The sequence below is a fragment of the Gigantopelta aegis genome, chromosome 6, assembly GCF_016097555.1.
Source record: "Gigantopelta aegis isolate Gae_Host chromosome 6, Gae_host_genome, whole genome shotgun sequence".
NCBI lineage: Eukaryota > Metazoa > Mollusca > Gastropoda > Neomphalida > Peltospiridae > Gigantopelta > Gigantopelta aegis.
The window spans coordinates 84314263-84334325 of NC_054704.1; the positions used below are offsets into that span (position 1 = coordinate 84314263).

At 40.8% G+C, this 20063-nt stretch overlaps 2 non-coding genes across 2 annotated transcripts; both read left to right on the forward strand.

Moving 5' to 3' along the window:
* Positions 1 to 161: 161 nt before the first annotated feature.
* Positions 162 to 278, forward strand: LOC121376581. The gene has a single exon (XR_005958476.1). It is a non-coding gene; the product is annotated as a U5 spliceosomal RNA (small nuclear RNA).
* An 18372-nt stretch (positions 279 to 18650) lies between these two features.
* LOC121376582 lies at positions 18651 to 18767 on the forward strand. Its single transcript, XR_005958477.1, has one exon. It is a non-coding gene; the product is annotated as a U5 spliceosomal RNA (small nuclear RNA).
* Positions 18768 to 20063: the final 1296 nt, after the last annotated feature.

The window sequence follows — 20063 nt, forward strand, 5'->3', positions numbered from 1 at the left end:
ACCATCACAAAGTGGCGCAAACGGAACCACGTAGGGACCCGTCCATCTTGTCAATGTTTTCTGTGGGTGGACAAAATGCGACGGGATAGCGAAGTCTGTGAAACACCACCTTTGTTGACAACACACATTCTATAAGATTTCCAAAGGCGGATTTTGCAGATTAACTCTGGTTTCTCTGCACAGAATAAATCTTTCGCCTTTTACTAAAGATTTCCGTGGAGAGGGACAACTCAATGAGTCTATAGACTTATTTTTTTAAAACCCTACTCTTGTAGGGCAACACAAAATAACAAAACAGTTTGAATTAGAATCCGGTTGCCGCCAAACAATGCACCACTCGTACGCGTGTGTGTGTTGGTCTTGCCCTGGAGAAGCCACCTCGAGTAGAGTCGACAGTTAATGCACTTATCACTTGAGTGAGCACTGGGTATTAAATTTCCATCACAACACCCAACATTTTAAGACATCTAACTAGACCCTTTGAGAGAAATAGGTGTAAAAGTGTGTCTACCAGATTACCTCACTGATTAATTAATCACTGGATCGCCATTGGATGTCAGATATTCGATAATTCCCACAATAGTCTTTATAGGAAACCTGCAACGTTAAACTATTCATTAGCAGCAGCAGCAGCAGCAAGGGATTTTGTTATATGCACTTTCCCACAGACAGGGCAGCACATACCACAACCATAAATTTAAAAGTCGTTGCGACGGGTGGATCCCAGTGGATCCGCCGGTGGAGTGGGGTGGGGTTAGGGGGTGGGGGTGGGTTCGATCAGAGGACCGACATACCGAGATACCTCGGGCGAGGTCTCTACGGACGGGGAAGGGTCCCCTCCCAAAACAACTTCTGATGCCAGCCGAGATGAGGGAACGCAACCGTAAACAATGATATGACGTTTCAGTGACGTGGGCCTTCTGATGGTCGAACGCTTTAATTTCAAAGTGTTTGATGTATACACGTACTGGACGGACTGCCACATGCGAAGAAGTCAGAAAGCAGACCATCACAAAGTGGCGCAAACGGAACCACGTAGGGACCCGTCCATCTTGTCAATGTTTTCTGTGGGTGGACAAAATGCGACGGGATAGCGAAGTCTGTGAAACACCACCTTTGTTGACAACACACATTCTATAAGATTTCCAAAGGCGGATTTTGCAGATTAACTCTGGTTTCTCTTCACAGTGAGATAGTGTGCTATCTCTCGGCCTTTTGTTAGGCATAGACGTGAACTGGAAAACTTTCCAAATCTTATTTAATTTTTTCAAAATAGTTTTGTATTTAGTTTAGTTTTTTCCCCGTTCCAACCAATATGCTTGCAGAGAGTTCAGCTGAGCCCACAACCACTGCCGCAACCACTGCCACAGAGACCCAGGCCACCACCCCACCCTGAGGCCAGTTGGGCCAGGGCGAGCTAGAGACTTGGTGTGTCCAGGGTCCATGACAAGTTTAGCCAATCATAGTCACTATTCATTTTTGTTCTTGTTCTTGTTTTCAATTAGTTATTCACACTTTCATGTTTATTCATTCTTCTTTATCTCTTACATGTTAAATTACTGGCAGTTGACAGCACACACTTGAAAATTGGCACACTAAACGTAAACGGCTTTGTAAATAATAGTACAAAGCGGGGTTTAATTTTTAAATTACTAAATACTGAGAAAATAGATATAATTTGCTTACAAGAAACTCATTTTAATGATAAAGATAATATAAAAGAACTACTTAAAGATTTTGATGGGACTTATTATATTAATTCGTGTAATGTTGGGCGTAAATGGGGGGTTGCAATTTTATTCAGAAAGGGTTTAGATATTAAAATAATTAAAATAAACAAAGATACAGAAGGGCGAGTTTTAAGTTTATTGTGCCAATTTAATAGTCAAATATTCAATATAATTAATATGTATGTTCCGGTGAACCCCTGCCATAGGGCTGAGTTCATTGCAAGCTGTGTTAATTATTTTATTTTGACAGATGACCGACGAACCGTGACAAGCCGTGTTCTCTGCGGCGACTTTAATTGTGTAGACGACGTTACGCTAGACCGGACAGGCTCCAAGAAGCAGGAGCTCAGGGGCACTGTAGGGGTTACACAACTAAATAATATCATGACTGAGCACGCACTAAGTGATGCATACAGACACATATACCCAGATAGGACCTCATACACATACCACAGTAAAGCGTACAGAACATACTCTCGTATTGATCGCATTCTAATCTCAGGGCAGTTTCTTACTGGCCTGAAAGAAGCTGGTGTCACTCAGTGCCTTTACACTGACCATAAGCTTGTTTGGGCTGACTTTACATTCGACAAAAACAATAAAGGACCGGGACTGTGGGCCTTTAACAATAGTGTTTTAAAAGATAGAAATTACGTAAACTTAATAAATGATTTTTGGGTAACTTGGAAAACTAAAAAGGGAAACTACTCTGATCTATTATTATGGTGGGATATGGGTAAAACTAAAATAAAGAATTTAACAACTGATTATTGTAAACAAAAACGTAGGACGGAAAGAACTTATATATATAACTTAAAACAAGATGAAATCTTCTTGACGCAACTTGACGAACGTGGACAGTTAGATGATTACTCAGAATTAATTAATGTACAGAATAAAATTAAAAGTTATGAACAATTACAATTACAGGGTGCTAGAATTAGGGCCAAAGTAGACGAAATTGAACAAGGCGAAAGATGCACGTCTTACTTTGTAAACTTAGAAAAACAAAAAGCTAACAAAAAATTTATGAATTCCTTAATAACTGATGATGGCAAAGTAATTGAAACACGAAATGAAATTCTAAAAGAAACTGCAAACTTTTATAAAACCTTATATACATCGGAAAAGACTGACATTTCGGCTCAAGATTTTCTTTTAAATAAAATGACAAAGACTTTAGATGACGAAGACCGAGACGCCTGTGAAGGGGAGATAACTCTTGACGAAGTTTCATCAGCTATTAGCTCCTTTGCCAATGATAAATCGCCTGGATGTGATGGTTTGACTGCCGAATTCTACCGAAACTTTTTAGGCTTAATTGGTAATGATCTGGTAGAAGTAATTAATGATGCCTTTAGACAAGAAAAAATAACTTTTACCATGCGCCGTGGTGTCATTGTTTTAATTTGGAAAGGCAACGAAAAACAACTTCTAAAAAACTGGCGACCTATTTCCTTACTTAACTGTGATTACAAAATTATTACAAAGATTTTGGCTAGTAGAATTAGAGACATTTTACCAAAAATAATACATCCCAATCAGAAATGTTCAGTGAAAGGCAGATCAATACATGACGGAGCATCATTGATAAGAGACTTAATAGAATATGTTAATCGTAATGAATTACCGGGATTAATCTTATCCTTAGATCAAACAAAAGCTTATGATAGGGTGGAGTGGGATTTCTTATTTAAAGTACTTAAAAGATTCAATTTCGGACCTAACTTCATTAAAATGATAAAAACTTGCTATACAGATATACAATCCGCCGTTAAAGTAAATGGACACGTTTCCAATTATTTTAATCTTTCCAGGGGTATTAGACAGGGATGCCCGATCAGCACAGTTTTATATATTATGGTGGCGGAAACTTTGGCCGAAGCTGTTCGGGAGGACTCAAAAATTATTGGGATCACTTTACCTGATGGCTTCGTTAGTAAGTGGGTAGGGTATTCGGATGACGGTAACGCAACCTTAGCTGACTTTAACTCTGCAGAGCAACTATTCAAAATCCTTAATATTTATGAACGTGCATCAGGAGCTAAAGTCAATCTTCAGAAAACTAATGGTTTCTTAATGGGTAAACTTAGGTATGAGAAGGACACTCCGCTTGATATAAGATGGACTAATGAAAAAATTAAAATTTTGGGCTTTCATTTTGGAAATGTTGACGTCTCAGCTGATAACTGGGAACCTAAAATCCAAAAAATTAAAACTATCTTAAACATTTGGAGTAATCGAAATTTAACTTTACATGGTAAAGTAGTTGCAGTAAACTCCCTTGCAACGAGTGGCATTTGGTACTTATCTAACGTTTTGGAACTTCCGGAAAAATATGCCAAACAAATTGATAAAATGATTTTTGATTTTATTTGGAGTTATAGAAAACATTTTATAGCAAAGGAACAAATTCAACTACCTAAGGAATTAGGTGGGTTGGGGGTAGTAAATATTCGGCTGAAAATTAAAGCGCAACGCATTAAATTTGTGAGTAGACTTTTAAGTTTAGAGGGGGAGGGAAATTGGAAAGCGTTAGCTGATCATTTTTTAGGCCTTTACAAAAACTTAAACATTGAAAGACATATACTAAAATGTAAAATCATAAATAATAAAGTAAATTTCGCCTCAATGCCGAGTATCTACAAGGAAATCTTATTAATATGGAATGACCTTGACCTGACAAGGGACACCGACAGTTATCAGCAAATCATATATGAACCTTTACACGACAACCGAACGAAGGACTAAATTTAGTCAAAGACATTTGGGACTTGGGTACGAACGACTTTCTGGACTTCACTGGTTGTTCAACTAGTGCGGCTTTTTTTCGCCAATTAAAAGACATACAAGACAATTTCCCGTTGACGTTACTATGGACTTTACGGAACGAAGCCCCATATGATGGTGACTTAGACGCCATCTTTCGCATCAACGTAGGTGATACGAAAAAGGACGTAACAGACGCGAAGACAAAAGACATTTACACAGCCTTGTTATCTAGAACTTACAAAGATGCATCGTTTAAGACCAGGTGGGAAACCGCTTTTAATGAAACCATAAATTGGAAAAACATTTGGAAAACACTAAATTCCGGTTACATTGAAAATCCAGATTATGATTTAATTTATAAAATGATAAGAAACGTAATTGCAGTGAGAAAACATCTATACGATTGGAAGATTGAGCCCACTCCGGAATGCCTGTGTGTAACGAAGTGGACTCAGTCTTGCACGCCTTTTTTCACTGTAAGAAAACAAAAATATTTATTAAACAATTACAACCGATCCTTAGGAAAATTTTGGGCAATAATTTCCGGTTGAACCCGTACGCCATGATTTTTGGCATAAAACATAAGCCTGGGGACAATGCATCGAAACTAGGAATCTTTCTGTGGAGTAAAGTCATAAGGGTAATTTGGACAACACGTAAATTATTAGAGGGAGATAAGCCATGTAATGAAATGGCAATGTTTAAGCACTTAGTATATTCAAGGGTTGAAGCTGAATATTTAGCCGCCTTAGAGCGGCCAAACAGAAAAGAAACATTCCTGAAACACTGGTGTCTCGGAGGGGTCATTGCCAAGTGCAATGACGCCTTCGACATTACATATCACTTATGAGAATAATTGGCAAATGCACAAAAAATGTAGTAAAATAGATCTGGACCCCCCGGCTTGCAGCTTTGGGGGCCAGGTCCGATAACCAGGTATGACTTTTGTAGATACACATCACTAGGCTATACATTAAATAAATTAAAGATTACAAGAATAAACACATGCACTAATTAAAATGTATATATATATATGTAATACAAGCACTTATACCTTCATGTATATTTTTAATAACACTTCAAGGAGACCTGGTTTAATGTAAATAGGTAGGTTTTTGAAAAATAAATGGGGTACCCGACTTGTTCGGGAGTTACCTGAAACAAAACAAAAAAACAAAAAAAACCGAGCTTCTCGGCCTTTTGGTTGTAGATAGTGAGTTTTGTTTCCAGTTAATTTTGTAAGGTAAAACCTAAAAATTAGCGTTAAACTCCAACACAGTTTTAAATTTTTTTGTCAAAAATTAAAATAGAATTTGTTTTCTTTGGAAAAAATGTATGAGCCAGAGTTGTCTGCCGCTGCTTCATCTGCTGACACTCCGATCGCCGGACACAACCGGACATTGCCGACGACGACACCCAGCAGCCAAGGAGAGAGTGAGTATTCTCACCCGTTGTATTTACACGCGCCGGGCTTTACCCCTCCCCTCAAGGGTGAGGAGATCTGCAGGGCTTTAGGGCCTATTGTAGATCACCTCTTGGCTGTTGTGCCCAAGGGGCGCAACAACTGGGAGATCCACGTTAAGACCAAGGAAATCAGGGGCCGCCTAGAGGTACAGGGGCTTAGCGTTAGGGACCAACACTGCGACATCGGACCGCGCTTCCCAGGGGGCACTTGGGTGAAGATCCGCGGACTCCCCCTCACGATTGCAAATATATATGTAGACACCATTCTGAAAAAGTACGGCACTATAGTAGTACCAGCCAGCTTCTCCACTTGGAGAAATACCAACGTTAAGACCGGCGAGCGGTCTCTTAAGCTAGACATTAGACAGGATATCCCCGGGAGACTCCAGACCCTCCAGCACGACTGGTTCACGGTACGTTACCGAAACTAGCCAGAACTGTGTTTCAGTTGTGGTAAGTCAGACCACCATCAGTGGGACTGCCCTGACAGGCAGGTCCTCTTCTCAGATATCGTCAGGGGAGGAGACATTGACACGGTCCTGGAAGGGGTACCACCTCCTAACCCACCCGTTGACTCAGACGAGCAAACTGATCTCATCATTAGTAGTACGGCCTCATCCTCTGACAAGGAATTGTCAGAAGCCAGGAGAGAGGAAGAGAGAGTAGAGAGTAGAGAGAAATTAGAAAAATTGAGGAAAGAGAGAAAGAAAGAAAGACACGAGGAGAGAGAGAAGGGGAGAGAGAAAAAGAGGGACCTTTCCTCATCAGAGGACCAGTTAACACCCGAGAAGGCAGCATGCCACGTGCTACCGGCGGCGCCCCCCTCCAGAACCAAGGGGCTGAAGGTCACCAAGACGTAGGTCTTGGGGACCTACCCACTTTCTCTGCCCCCAACCCATCACGACCCGGAATGGACACCGACCACGAGACTGATCACTATCTAAACCCAGCCCCGGTAAACGACCAGGAACCGCCCCCGGACTACCCCACCCACTCCGCTCTGCGGCCAGGAAAGGAAATTTCGTTGTGTTTGTTTGTGTTATGTGTATTCACTGTGTTGTCAAATGTGTTCAAATGTGAAAAGTGCTGTGCACAAGTTTTTTCGTATGGAGATGTGACCACCCCCACCCCCTGTGGTTCTGTGCGTGCTTCAGTGCTATTCGATGGAAGTGTGATGTGCAAAATCATGTTACTACGTTCAAATGTGCTCTGTGTGTATAAAACCATGTTTTGTGCTTGTGCTCTAGTTTTGTATGTTTTATGTGCTCTGTATATGTGTGTAAACTGTGTAATTAACTGTGACCACCCCCACACCCCGTTGACTGAAAGGGCTGCTATGCCCTTTTCGTTTGTTTTTAACTGTGCTCTTGTTTGTCTTGTGATTAACGGCGCTCACCTATTTTATGTGTGTTATTGTCTTGCGTTCTCGTATGGAGATGTGACCACCCCCACCCCCTGTGGTTCTGTGCGTGTTTCAGTGTTACTCGATGGAAGTGTGTTGTGCAAAACCGTGTTACTACGTTCTAATGTGTTGAGTGTGTATAAAACCATACTTTGTGTTTGTGCTCTAGTGTTGTATGAATTATGTACTCTTTACATGCGTGAAAACTGTGTAATTAATTGTGACCACCCCCACACCCCGTTGACTGAAACGGCTGTTAAGCCTTCTTCGTTTGTGTTTGACTGTGATCTTGTTTGTCTTGTGATTAACTGTGCTCACCTATTTCATGTCTGTTATTGTCTTGCGTTAAGTGTATGTGGTGTTTTGCTTCGTACGTTAGATAAGCCGATCAGTACAGTGCCATGCATGAGTGACTTGCTCAACAGGCCAGACCAACTCAGCAGTGACCCAGGCCACCACCCCACCCTGCGACCAGCTTGGCCAGGGCGAGATTTTTTTTTTTTTTTCGTTTCGGGCATTTCCGGACGATTTACCGGGTGACCCATTTATTTTTTCAAAATCCTACTTATTTACAATGAACCAGGTTCTCCTTGAATGTTAAAAATATTTATGTACATAGGAGTATTTATGCTTGTATTATGATAAATAAATTGTTTAGTGCATGTTTGTGTTCTTGTTTTCTTTTACTTTCTTTAGTGTGTGTTATTTAAAAGAGTAGATATTTACAAGAAATTAACCTGGTTTGCAGGCCTGGCCCCCAAAGCTACAAGCCGGGGGGTCCAGGCCTAGTTTTTCTACATTTTGTGCATATTTAGCCATTAATTTTCATAATTGATATGTAATGTCGAAGGTGTCATTGCACGAGTCAATGACCCCTTCGAAACACCAGTGTTTTAAGAATTTGTCTCTTCTATTGGGCCGTTCTAATGCGGCAAAGTATTCTGTTTCAACCCTTGAATAAACTAAATATTTGAAAAGTGCCATTTCATTACATGGCTTATCACCCTCTAATAATTTACGTGTTGTCCAAATTACCCTTATAGCTTTACTCCAGAGAAAAATTCCCAATTGCGATGCATAATTACCAGGTTTGTGTTTGATTCCAAAGATCATTGCGTATGGATTTAGTTTGAATTTCTTACCAAGAATTTTTTGAAAATGGGTTCAATTTGTTTAATAAATAGTCTTGTTTTGTTGCAGTGAAAAAAGGCGTGCAAGACTGAGTCCACTCCGTCGCACACAAGGCACTTCGGAGTGGACTCAATCTTCCAGTCATAGAGGTGTTTTCTAACTGCAATTACATTTCTAATCATTTTATAAATTAAATCAAAGTCGTAATTTTCAATTAATCCAGAATTTAGTGTTTGCCAAAAAAATTTCCAGTTTATGTTTTCATTGAAAATGGTTAACCATTTGGTTTTAAATGATGCGTCTTTGTGAGTTCTTAATAGCATAACTGTATATATGTCCCTAGTTGTCGTGACTGTCACGTCTTTTTTCGTATCACCTACGTTGGTGCGAAAGATGGCGTCTAAGACACCATCAAAGGGGTCTTCGTTTTTTAATGTCCACAGTAAAGGTCGCGGAAAGTTGTCCTGTAGGTCTTTTATTTGGCGATGAAATGCCGCGCTGGTCGAACAACCAGCGAAGTCCATAAAGTCGTCCGTAGCAAAGTCCCATATGTCTTTGACTAAATTTAGTCTTTCACTACGTATACTTTTGTATTGTTTGTTACTTATCGTTGTGTTGTCATGTAACGGTTCGTACAGAATTTGTTGGTAGCTTTCTGTGTCACGCGTTATGTCAAGGTCTTCCCAAATTAATAGTGTATCTTTGTAAATATTCGGCATTGATTTGAAGTTTGCATTATTGTTTACAATTTTACATTTTAAAACGTGTCTATCAATATTTAAATTTTTATACTGGCCTAAAAAATAGTCTGCTAGAGATTTCCAATTACCTTCACCTTCTAAACTCAAAAGTCTACTGACAAATTTAATTCTTTGTGCTTTAATTTTCAACCGAATATTTACAACCCCCAACCCACCTAACTCCTTAGGTAGTTGAATTTGCTCTTTTGATATAAAATGTTTTCTGTGGCTCCAGATGAAGTCAAAAATTATTTTATCAATTTCTTTAGCATATTTTTCCGGAAGTTCCAAAACGTTTGATAAATACCACAGGCCACTGGTGGCGAGTGAATTTACAGCAACTACTTTACCATGCAGTGTTAATGTTCTGTTGCTCCATATATTTAAGATTGTTTTAATTTTTTTAATTTTTGGTATCCAGTTATCTGCCGAAACGTCTATATTTCCAAAATAAAAACCTAGTATTTTAATTTTTTCATTATTCCATCTTATATCAAGAGGAGTGTCTTTCTCATACCTAAGTTTCCCCATTAGGAAACCGTTGGTTTTCTGAAGATTAACCTTAGCTCCGGATGCACGTTCATAGATTTATAAGGTTTTGAATAGTTGTTTAACTGAGTCAAAGTCTGATAAAGTTGCGTTACCGTCATCCGAGTAGCCAACCCACTTACTGACGAAGCCATCTGGTAAAATTATCCCATTGATTTTTGAATCTTCCCGAACAGCTTCGGTCAAGGTTTCTGCTACTAGAATATAAAGAACAGTGCTGATCGGGCATCCCTGTCTAATGCCCCGTGAAAGATTAAAGTAGTTTGATACATACCCATTTACCTTAACAGCTGATTGAATATCTGTATAGCATGTTTTAATCATATTAATAAAATTTGGCCCAAAGTTAAATTTTGTTAAAACTTTAAACAGAAAGTCCCATTCTACTCTATCATAAGCTTTTGTTTGGTCTAAGGAAAGTATTAACCCCGGTAGATCATTGCGATTAACATATTCTATTAAGTCTCTTATCAATGATGCTCCGTCATGAATTGATCTGCCTTTGACTGAATATTTCTGGTTTGGGTGAATAATTTTTGGTAAAAATTCTCTAATTCTACTAGCCAAAACTTTAGTGATAATTTTGTAGTCGCAATTTAATAAAGAAATGGGTCGCCAGTTTTTGAGAAGTTGTTTTTCGTTACCTTTCCAAATTAGTACAATTACACCACGGCGCATGGTAAAAGTTAATTTTTCCTTATTAAAGGCATCATTAATTACTTCTACCAGATCACTACCAATTAAGCCGAAAAAATTCCGGTAGAATTCAGCAGTCAAGCCATCACAGCCTGGTGATTTATCATTGGCAAAAGATTTAATAGCCGATGAAACTTCGTCAAGAGTTATTTCCCCTTCACATGCGTCTCTGTCTTCATCATTTAACGTCTTTGTCATTTTATTTAATAAATAATTTTGTGCCGAAACGTCCGTCTTTTCAGATGTGTATAAACTTTTGTAGAAATTAGTGGTTTCATTTAAAATTTCTTGTTGTGTGTCAATTAAATTCCCGTCTTCAGTTATTAAAGAATTTATAAATTTCTTATTAGCTTTTTGTTTCTCAAGATTAACAAAATAAGCTGTGCATCTTTCACCTTGTTCAATTTCATCTACCTTGGCCCTAATTCTAGCCCCTTGTAGTTGTGATTGTTCATAATTTTTAATTTTATTTTGTACATTTATTAATTCTGAATAGTCGTCTAAATGTCCAAGTTCGTCTAATTGTGTTAGGAATGTTTCGTCTTGTTTTAAGTTGTATATGTAAGTCCTTTCAGTCCTGCGTTTTTGTTTACAATAGTCCGTGGTCAGTGTTTTGATTTTTGTTTTACCCATATCCCACCAAAACAAAAGATCATTATAATTTCCCTTTTCCGATTGCCACGTGTGCCAAAAGTCATTAATTAAATTTACGTAATTTTTGTCTTTCAAAACACTATTGTTAAATGCCCACAGTCCGGGTCCTTTGTTATTTTTGTCAAAGGTGAAGTCTGCCCATACAAGCTTGTGGTCAGTGTAGAAACATTGAGACACACCAGCTTCTTTCAGGTCAAAAATAAACTGCCCTGAGATTAAAATACGATCGTTGCGTGAATATGTTTTGTATGCTTTGCTGTGGTATGTGTAAGAGGCCTTATCTGGGTATAAATATCTGTAAGCGTCATGTAGTGCGTGTTCGTTTATAATTGTGTTGAGTTCTTTTACCCCTATAGTGCCCCTGAGCTCCTGCTTCTTGGAGCCTGTCCGGTCGAGCGTAGCGTTGTCCGCACAATTAAAGTCGCCGCAGAGAATGCGGTTGGTCACGGTTCGTTGGTCGTTCGTCGTAAAGAAGTAATCTACACAGCTTGCAATGAACTCAGCCCTTTGGCATGGGTTCACTGGACAATACAGATTAACTATGTTAAATACCTGGCTCTTAAGTTGGCACAGTAAACTTATAATTCTACCTTCTGTATCTTTAAGAGTATTAATCACTTTAATTTCTAGCCCTTCTCTAAATAAAATAGCTACTCCCCATTTTCGACCTATGTTACATGAATTTACAAAATATTTCCCCTTAAAATCTTTAAATAGATCTTTAATGTTATCTTGATTGTTAAAATGTGTTTCTTGTAAGCAGATAATATCTACTTTTTCTTTACTTAACTCATTGAAAATGAGAGACCGCTTTGTGTCGCTAGACACAAAACCGTTTACATTTAGTGTGGCAACTTTCACGGTGGTTTTGAGTGCAGCCGACTAATCAACATATAACAATAATAATCAAGAACATATACAATGCACACAAAATGAAACATATATACAGTACATTTACATACACATACACATACACATACAGTTCCTGTCGTGGAGGCCCCAGTAAGCCCCAAGTCAGTTAGGAACCCTGGCCTTACGGGCAACAGAGGGTGGGGGTGGCCGGGGTCGTCTCCATGGTTGCACGCACACGGACGGAAGGTACTGATTACGCAGCACATTGAGACACAGACAGTTAACAGGTTAACACATAAAACAAACACATGTTCACATGGAAACACAGAGCACATCACAATTTCACAGAACATCACGAAAACACAGATCCTTCCACAATGAATGACGAAAACATGAACAAACACACTGATGAGAAACACAAAGAAAAAACACACGTTTATATCTGGTCGCTGAGCGAAGGGGAAATCCAGGGGCGGGTCCAAATTGTTAACCGTAAAAACTAGGTTGGGGGGGTGGTCAGTCTCATTGTCCATGTACAGTCCGTGTCAGTCAGGGGTGAGATTTACGAGAGAGGTACACAAAGGCTAGCTTTTGTGTGCCTTCTGTCCCTTGGTCCGAGAGGGGACCTGCTGAGGAAGCTCGTGAGTCGCTTTCTCTTTCTCTGGAGACGCGTCTTCCGATGTTGAGAGTTCTCTTTTCTTTTCTTTTTCCTTCTCTCTTCTTTCTTTCTTCCTCTCTTTCTTTGTCTTTGCTCTGTTCTCTGTCTGGTCGTCGTCCTCCGTCACTTCGTATTCTGTATGCTCGGGAGTAGGGGGCGTTGGGTCGGTGTCTATCACCAAGCTCTCGCCGGGGTCCTCTACGACGGTGGTGGCTGGGGGTGGGGTGGGGTTGTTGTCACCTACAATGTCTACTTCCGTGCCTCCCACTACGTCTGAGAACGATGCCTGTCGTTTCGGGCAGTCCCACTGCTGGTGGCCTTCTTTACCGCACCCGAAACACAGTTCGGGCTGGTTGCGATATCTGACGCTTATCCAGATATTGTAGGCAGTTTTTAAACGTCCTGGTATGGGGTCCTTGATATCCACTTTGAGTGTCCTTTCTCCCGTTCTAACCTGGGTGTTACGCCAAGTTGAGTGGGTGGTGCCTACTACTATTTTGCCGAAGTGCTGCAGCAGAGCGTCGAGGTACACGTTTGGTACTGTGAGGGGCAGACCCCGCACCCTCACCCACGTACCCCCGGGGAACCGTGGGATGACCTCGCACGACCTACCTCTTACGCCTATACCATGCAGCTCCAACCTATCCCTAATCTCCTTGGAGTCTATGTGGAGCTCCCACGTGTTCTTGCCCTTTGGCACAGCGGCTAGCAGGTGGGTGTTGATCGGCCCCAGGGCTCTACAGATCTCCTCGCCGGTTAGGGGTGGGGTGAAACCAGGGGCGTGAAGGAAGAGGGGGTGGTCGTATCCGTACTCACCCTCCGTCGGCTCGGTGGCAGTGGTTGTGGCAGTGGTTGTGGGCTCAGCTGAACTCTCTGCAAGCATCTTGGTTGGAACGGGAAAAAACACTATACTAAATACAAAACTATTTTCAAAAAATTTAAATAAGATTTGGAAAGTATTCCAGCTCACGTCTATGCCTAACAAAAGGCCGAGAGGTAGCACACTGTCTCACAATGAAGAGAAACCAGGGCGAGATAGAGACTTGGTGCTACCGGGGTCAAAGAATGACCTTTCCATGCGTAGACGCTGTACATATTTGTTGTTGTTGTTGTTTCCTACTGTTCATTCACAAGTTCATTATTATTATTATTTATTCTTGTTTAGTTCATACATGTTAAACTGCTGGCAGTTGACAGCACACACTTGAAAATTGGCACACTAAACGTAAACGGCTTTGTAAATAATAGTACAAAGAGGGGTTTAATTTTTAAATTACTAAATACTGAAAAAATAGATATTATTTGCTTACAGGAAACTCATTTTAACGATAAAGACAATATTAAAGAATTACTTAAAGATTTTGATGGGACCTATTATATTAACTCGTGTAATGTTGGGCGTAAATGGGGGGTTGCAATTTTATTCAGAAAGGGTTTAGATATTAAAATAATTAAAATACAGAAGGGCGAGTTTTAAGTTTACTGTGCCAATTTAATAGTCAAATATTCAACATAATTAATATGTACGTTCCGGTGAATCCCTGCCATAGGGCTGAGTTCATTGCAAGCTGTGTTAATTACTTTATTGTGACAGATGACCGACGAACCGTGACCAGCCGTGTTCTCTGCGGCGACTTTAATTGTGTAGACGACGTTACGCTAGACAGGACAGGCTCCAAGAAGCAGGAACTCAGGGGCACTGTAGGGGTTACACAACTAAATAAAATCATGACTGAGCACTCACTACAGGATGCATACAGACACATATACCCAGATAGGACCTCATACACATACCATAGTAAAGCATACAGAACATATTCCCGTATTGATCGCATTTTAATCTCAGGGCAGTTTCTTACTGGCCTGAAAGAAGCTGGAGTGACTCAGTGTCTTTACACTGATCACAAGCTTGTGTGGGCTGACTTTACATTCGACAAAAACAATAAAGGACCGGGACTGTGGGCTCTCAACAATAGTGTTTTCATTCTGTACTATTTTTCGATGAAGACGGACGTCAGCCCTTGTTCTCTCGATCTGCCCCCCCCCCCCCCCACCTGGGGGGATTGCTCAAGTCCTACGGAATGCTATTAGAATACCGGGTATCGTACACCGGGTCACGGGCTTCCGTGACCTTGGTGTACGGGAACCCACCATCCCCGAAGAGAGGAAGGTATAGGAAGAGGAAAAGCGCGCCAGGGAAGGAACAGGGGGGGGCCAAAGCCAGCGGCTAAACCGCTGGTGGCGGCTCCTTCTGTGAAACCGCCCACAGCCCAGCCTGCGACCGAGAGGAAGAAGTTGGACAAGCTCCCGACAGAAACCACACGGCCGACTACGCCACCGCCAACTCCGTTCGAACCCATGTTCCCGGAGTTTGCGACCAGGCACCCTATACGTCACTCCACTTCAACTCCGGAATTTAACCGTGCTACCAAGAAGGAGCGCGCCCGGAGTTTGGCCCTACCCGCCGTGGGAAAGAGGAAGGCCGAGACGACTGCGACTACCAACAGCAGGGACCCTCCCCAACAACCGCCGCCGCCCCCCAAAGGGGCGGAACCAGTGGAAGGCACTCAAGCCTGGACGCTCCACGGCCAATTGAACAAACGCTATGGCAAATGCTACAGGATGGGCATCACTCGACCTGAAGACTATCTCTGCCCCCCCTCCGAACAGGGATTTAAGCAGATCCCCAACGGCGATGGAGAGCACGAAAGCCATATCATCAGCTTAAACGATGGAATCACTTGTCTGTTAGTGACATACCGCAAGGGACAACTCTACAACCAGGCCCTGCTGATCACCCAGATGGATAACGTCTCAATCCATCGCCTCCTAAAGAAGATCTTCGGAGGTGATCAGTACCCTAAGGCTGCCAAGGCCCTAGGGACACCAGAGTTCCATCAGTTCCTGCCTAACTACGATTCCAGAGTTTGGCTCTCCTCGCCGTAGTCACCAATCTCCTACCAACCTTTGCCTCCGTGAGTACCAACCTCTTTTTTTGGGCTAGTTAGACTTTAAACATTTTGGAAGCAGTTCAAAATTCTTATGTTTATTTTTTTTATAAGTAGTCTAACGCATTTTACTTTGGCGCCCGTTCAATTGCTCAAAATCACCTTAAAACTTTTTGGCCGAGCAGTCTTAACTATTTTGGGTTAAATTTTAGAGTCCGGACATGTTTTTGGATGCAGTTACTCTTTGTAGACTTAGGTAAAAAACAGGCTTCACCGAGGAATCGAAATTCAGCCAATCAGAGCACGGCTCCCACTCGGTGTACTTCAAGTTTACGAAGTGTCTGCTATTTGGTCCGCGCTCGCGTTGACCTTACTAAATGGCTTTTTTCCAAATTCCGCCCACTTCAAACCCCCCCCCCCCCCCCCCCCCCCCCCCCCCCCCTCCTGCTCCGGAGTTAGTCACTGGCGAAGTCAGAGGCTAAATCCGTAGTGGGCGTGCCTGAACCTTTTTGGATAGGGGCACGTTAATACAGTTTCCCATCCCATCCCATAGTGTTTTAAAAGATAGAAATTACGTAAACTTAATAAATGATTTTTGGGTAACTTGGAAAACTAAAAAGGGAAACCACTCTGATCTATTATTATGGTGGGATATGGGTAAAACTAAAATAAAGAATTTAACAACCGATTATTGTAAACAAAAATGTAGGACGGAAAGAACTTATATATATATATAACTTAAAACAAGATGAAATTTTCTTGACGCAACTTGACGAACGTGGACAGTTAGATGATTACTCAGAATTAATTAATGCACAGAATAAAATTAAAAGTTATGAACAATTACAATTACAGGGTGCTAGAATTAGGGCCAAAGTAGACGAAATTGAACAAGGCGAAAGATGCACGTCTTATTTTGTAAACTTAGAAAAACAAAAAGCTAACAAAAATTTTATGAATTCTTTAATAACTGATGATGGCAAAGTAATTAATACACCAAATGAAATTCTAAAAGAAACCGCAAAATTTTATAAAACTTTATATACATCGGAAAAGACTTTCTTTTAAATAAAATGACAAAGACTTTAGATGACGAAGACCGAGACGCCTGTGAAGGGGAGATAACTCTTGACGAAGTCTCATCAGCTATTAGCTCCTTTGCCAATGATAAATCGCCTGGATGTGATGGATTGACTGCCGAATTCTACCGGAAATTTTTAGGTTTAATTGGTAATGATCTGGTAGAAGTAATTAATGATGCCTTTAGACAAGAAAAATTAACTTTTACCATGCGCCGTGGTGTTATTGTTTTAATTTGGAAAGGCGACGAAAAACAACTTCTAAAAAACTGGCGACCTATTTCTTTACTTAATTGTGATTATAAAATTATTACAAAAATTTTGGCTAGTAGAATCAGAGATATTCTACCACAAATAATACATCCCAATCAGAAATGTTCAGTGAAAGGCAGATCAATACATGACGGAGCGTCATTGATAAGAGACCTAATAGAATATGTTAATCGTAATGAATTACCGGGATTAATTTTATCTTTAGATCAAACAAAAGCTTATGATAGGGTGGAGTGGGATTTCTTATTCAAAGTACTTAAAAGATTCAATTTCGGACCTAACTTTATTAAAATGATAAAAACCTGTTACACAGATATACAATCCGCCGTTAAAGTAAATGGATACATCTCAAATTATTTTAATCTCTCCACGGGCATTAAATTCAGGTTTCATTGAAAATCCCGACTATGATTTAATTTATAAAATGATTAGAAACGTAATTGCAGTCAGAAAACATCTATATGACTGGAAGATTGCGACCACTCCGGAGTGCCTTGTGTGCAACAGAGTGGACTCAGTCTTACATGCCTTTTTTCACTGCAACAAAACAAAACTATTCATAAAGCAAATTGAACCGATCTTTAAAAAACTTTTTGGTAACAATTTCCGTCTGAATCCGTATGCCATGATTTTCGGCATAAAACATAAGCCTGGAGATTATGCATCGCAATTGGGAATTTTTCTCTGGAGTAAAGCGATAAGGGTAATATGGACAACCAGAAAATTACTAGAGGGAGATAAGCCATGTAATGAAATGGCTCTTTTCAAACATTTAATATATTCAAGGGTCGAAGTAGAATATTTCGCCGCCTTAGAGTGGCCAAACAGAAAAGAAAAATTCCTAAATCACTGGTGCTTCAAGGGGGTCATCGCATCGTGCAACATATAAACTATGATAAAGATTGGTAAATTGCACAAACTGTAGAACAAAATAGACCTGGACCCCCCGGCTTGTAGCTTTGGAGGCCAGGTCCGTCAACCAGGTTAAGATATTATAAATAAACACCACCTAAGTCACACACACTAATAATATAAAGAAAACAAAAACACAAACATGCACTAACTAAAATGTATATTATTTTGAAACAAGCACTTACACTCATTTGTAGATTTTTATTGGCCACATTCAAGGAGAACCTGGTTTATTGTAAATAAGGAGGCTTTATGAAATAAATGGGGCACCCGGCATGTTCGGGACCTGCCTGAAATATAAAAAAAAAAAAAAAAAAAAAAAAAAAAAAAGAATACTTTGCCGCATTAGAACGGCCCAATAGAAGAGAAATTTTTTTAAAACACTGGTGTTTCGAAGGGGTCATTCCCTCGTGCAATGACGCCTTCGACATTACATATCAATTATGAAAATTAATGGCTAAATATGCACAAAATGTAGAAAAACTAGGCCTGGACCCCCCGGCTTGTAGCTTTGGGGGCCAGGCCTACAAACCAGGTTAATTTGTTGTAAATATCTACTCTTTTTAAATAACACACACTAAAGAAAGTAAAAGAAAACAAGAACACAAGCATGCACTAAACAATTTATTTATCATAATACAAGCACAAATACTCCTATGTACATAAATATTTTTAACATTCAAGGAGAACCTGGTGCATTGTAAATAAGTAGGATTTTGAAAAAATAAATGGGGCACCCGGCAAATCGTCCGGAAATGCCCGAAACGGAAAAAAAAAAAAAAAGAAAAAAAAAAAAAGGTTTCTCTGCACAGAATAAATCTTTCGCCTTTTACTAAAGATTTCCGTGGAGAGGGACAACTCAATGAGTCTATAGACTTATTTTTTTAAAACCCTACTCTTGTAGGGCAACACAAAATAACAAAACAGTTTGAATTAGAATCCGGTTGCCGCCAAACAATGCACCACTCGTACGCGTGTGTGTTGGTCTTGCCCCTGGAGAAGCCACCTCGAGTAGAGTCGACAGTTAATGCACTTATCACTTGAGTGACCACTGGGTATTAAATTTCCATCACAACACCCAACATTTTAAGACATCTAACTAGACCCTTTGAGAGAAATAGGTGTAAAAGTGTGTCTACCAGATTACCTCACTGATTAATTAATCACAGGATCGCTATTGGATGTCAGATATTCGATAATTCCCACAATAGTCTTTATAGGAAACCTGCAACGTTAAACTATTCGTTAGCAGCAGCAGCAGCAGCAAGGGATTTTGTTATATGCACTTTCCCACAGACAGGGCAGCACATACCACAACCATAAATTTAAAAGTCGTTGCGACGGGTGGATCCCAGTGGATCCGCCGGTGGAGTGGGGTGGGGTTAGGGGGTGGGGGTGGGTTCGATCAGAGGACCGAGATACCTCGGGCGAGCTCTCTACGGACGGGGAAGGGTCCCCTCCCAAAACAACTTCTGATGCCAGCCGAGATGAGGGAACGCAACCGTAAACAATGATATGACGTTTCAGTGACGTGGGCCTTCTGTTGGTCGAACGCTTTAATTTCAAAGTGTTTGATATATACACGTACTGGACGGACTGCCATATGCGAAGAAGTCAGAAAGCAGACCATCACAAAGTGGCGCAAACGGAACCACGTAGGGACCCGTCCATCTTGTCAATGTTTTCTGTGGGTGGACAAAATGCGACGGGATAGCGAAGTCTGTGAAACACCACCTTTGTTGACAACACACATTCTATAAGTTTTCCAAAGGCGGATTTTGCAAATTAACTCTGGTTTCTCTGCAAAGTGAGACAGTGTGCTATCTCTCGGCCTTTTGTTAGGCATAGACGTGAGCTGGAATACTTTCCAAATCATATTTAATTTTTTCGAAATAGTTTTGTATTTAGTTTAGTTTTTTTCCCGTTCCAACCAAGATGCTTGCAGAGAGTACAGCTGAGCCCACAACCACTGCCACCGAGCCGACGGAGGGTGAGTACGGATACGACCACCCCCTCTTCCTTCACGCCCCTGGTTTCACCCCACCCCTAACCGGCGAGGAGATCTGTAGAGCCCTGGGGCCGATCAACACCCACCTGCTAGCCGCTGTGCCAAAGGGCAAGAACACGTGGGAGCTCCACATAGACTCCAAGGAGATTAGGGATAGGTTGGAGCTGCATGGTATAGGCGTAAGAGGTAGGTCGT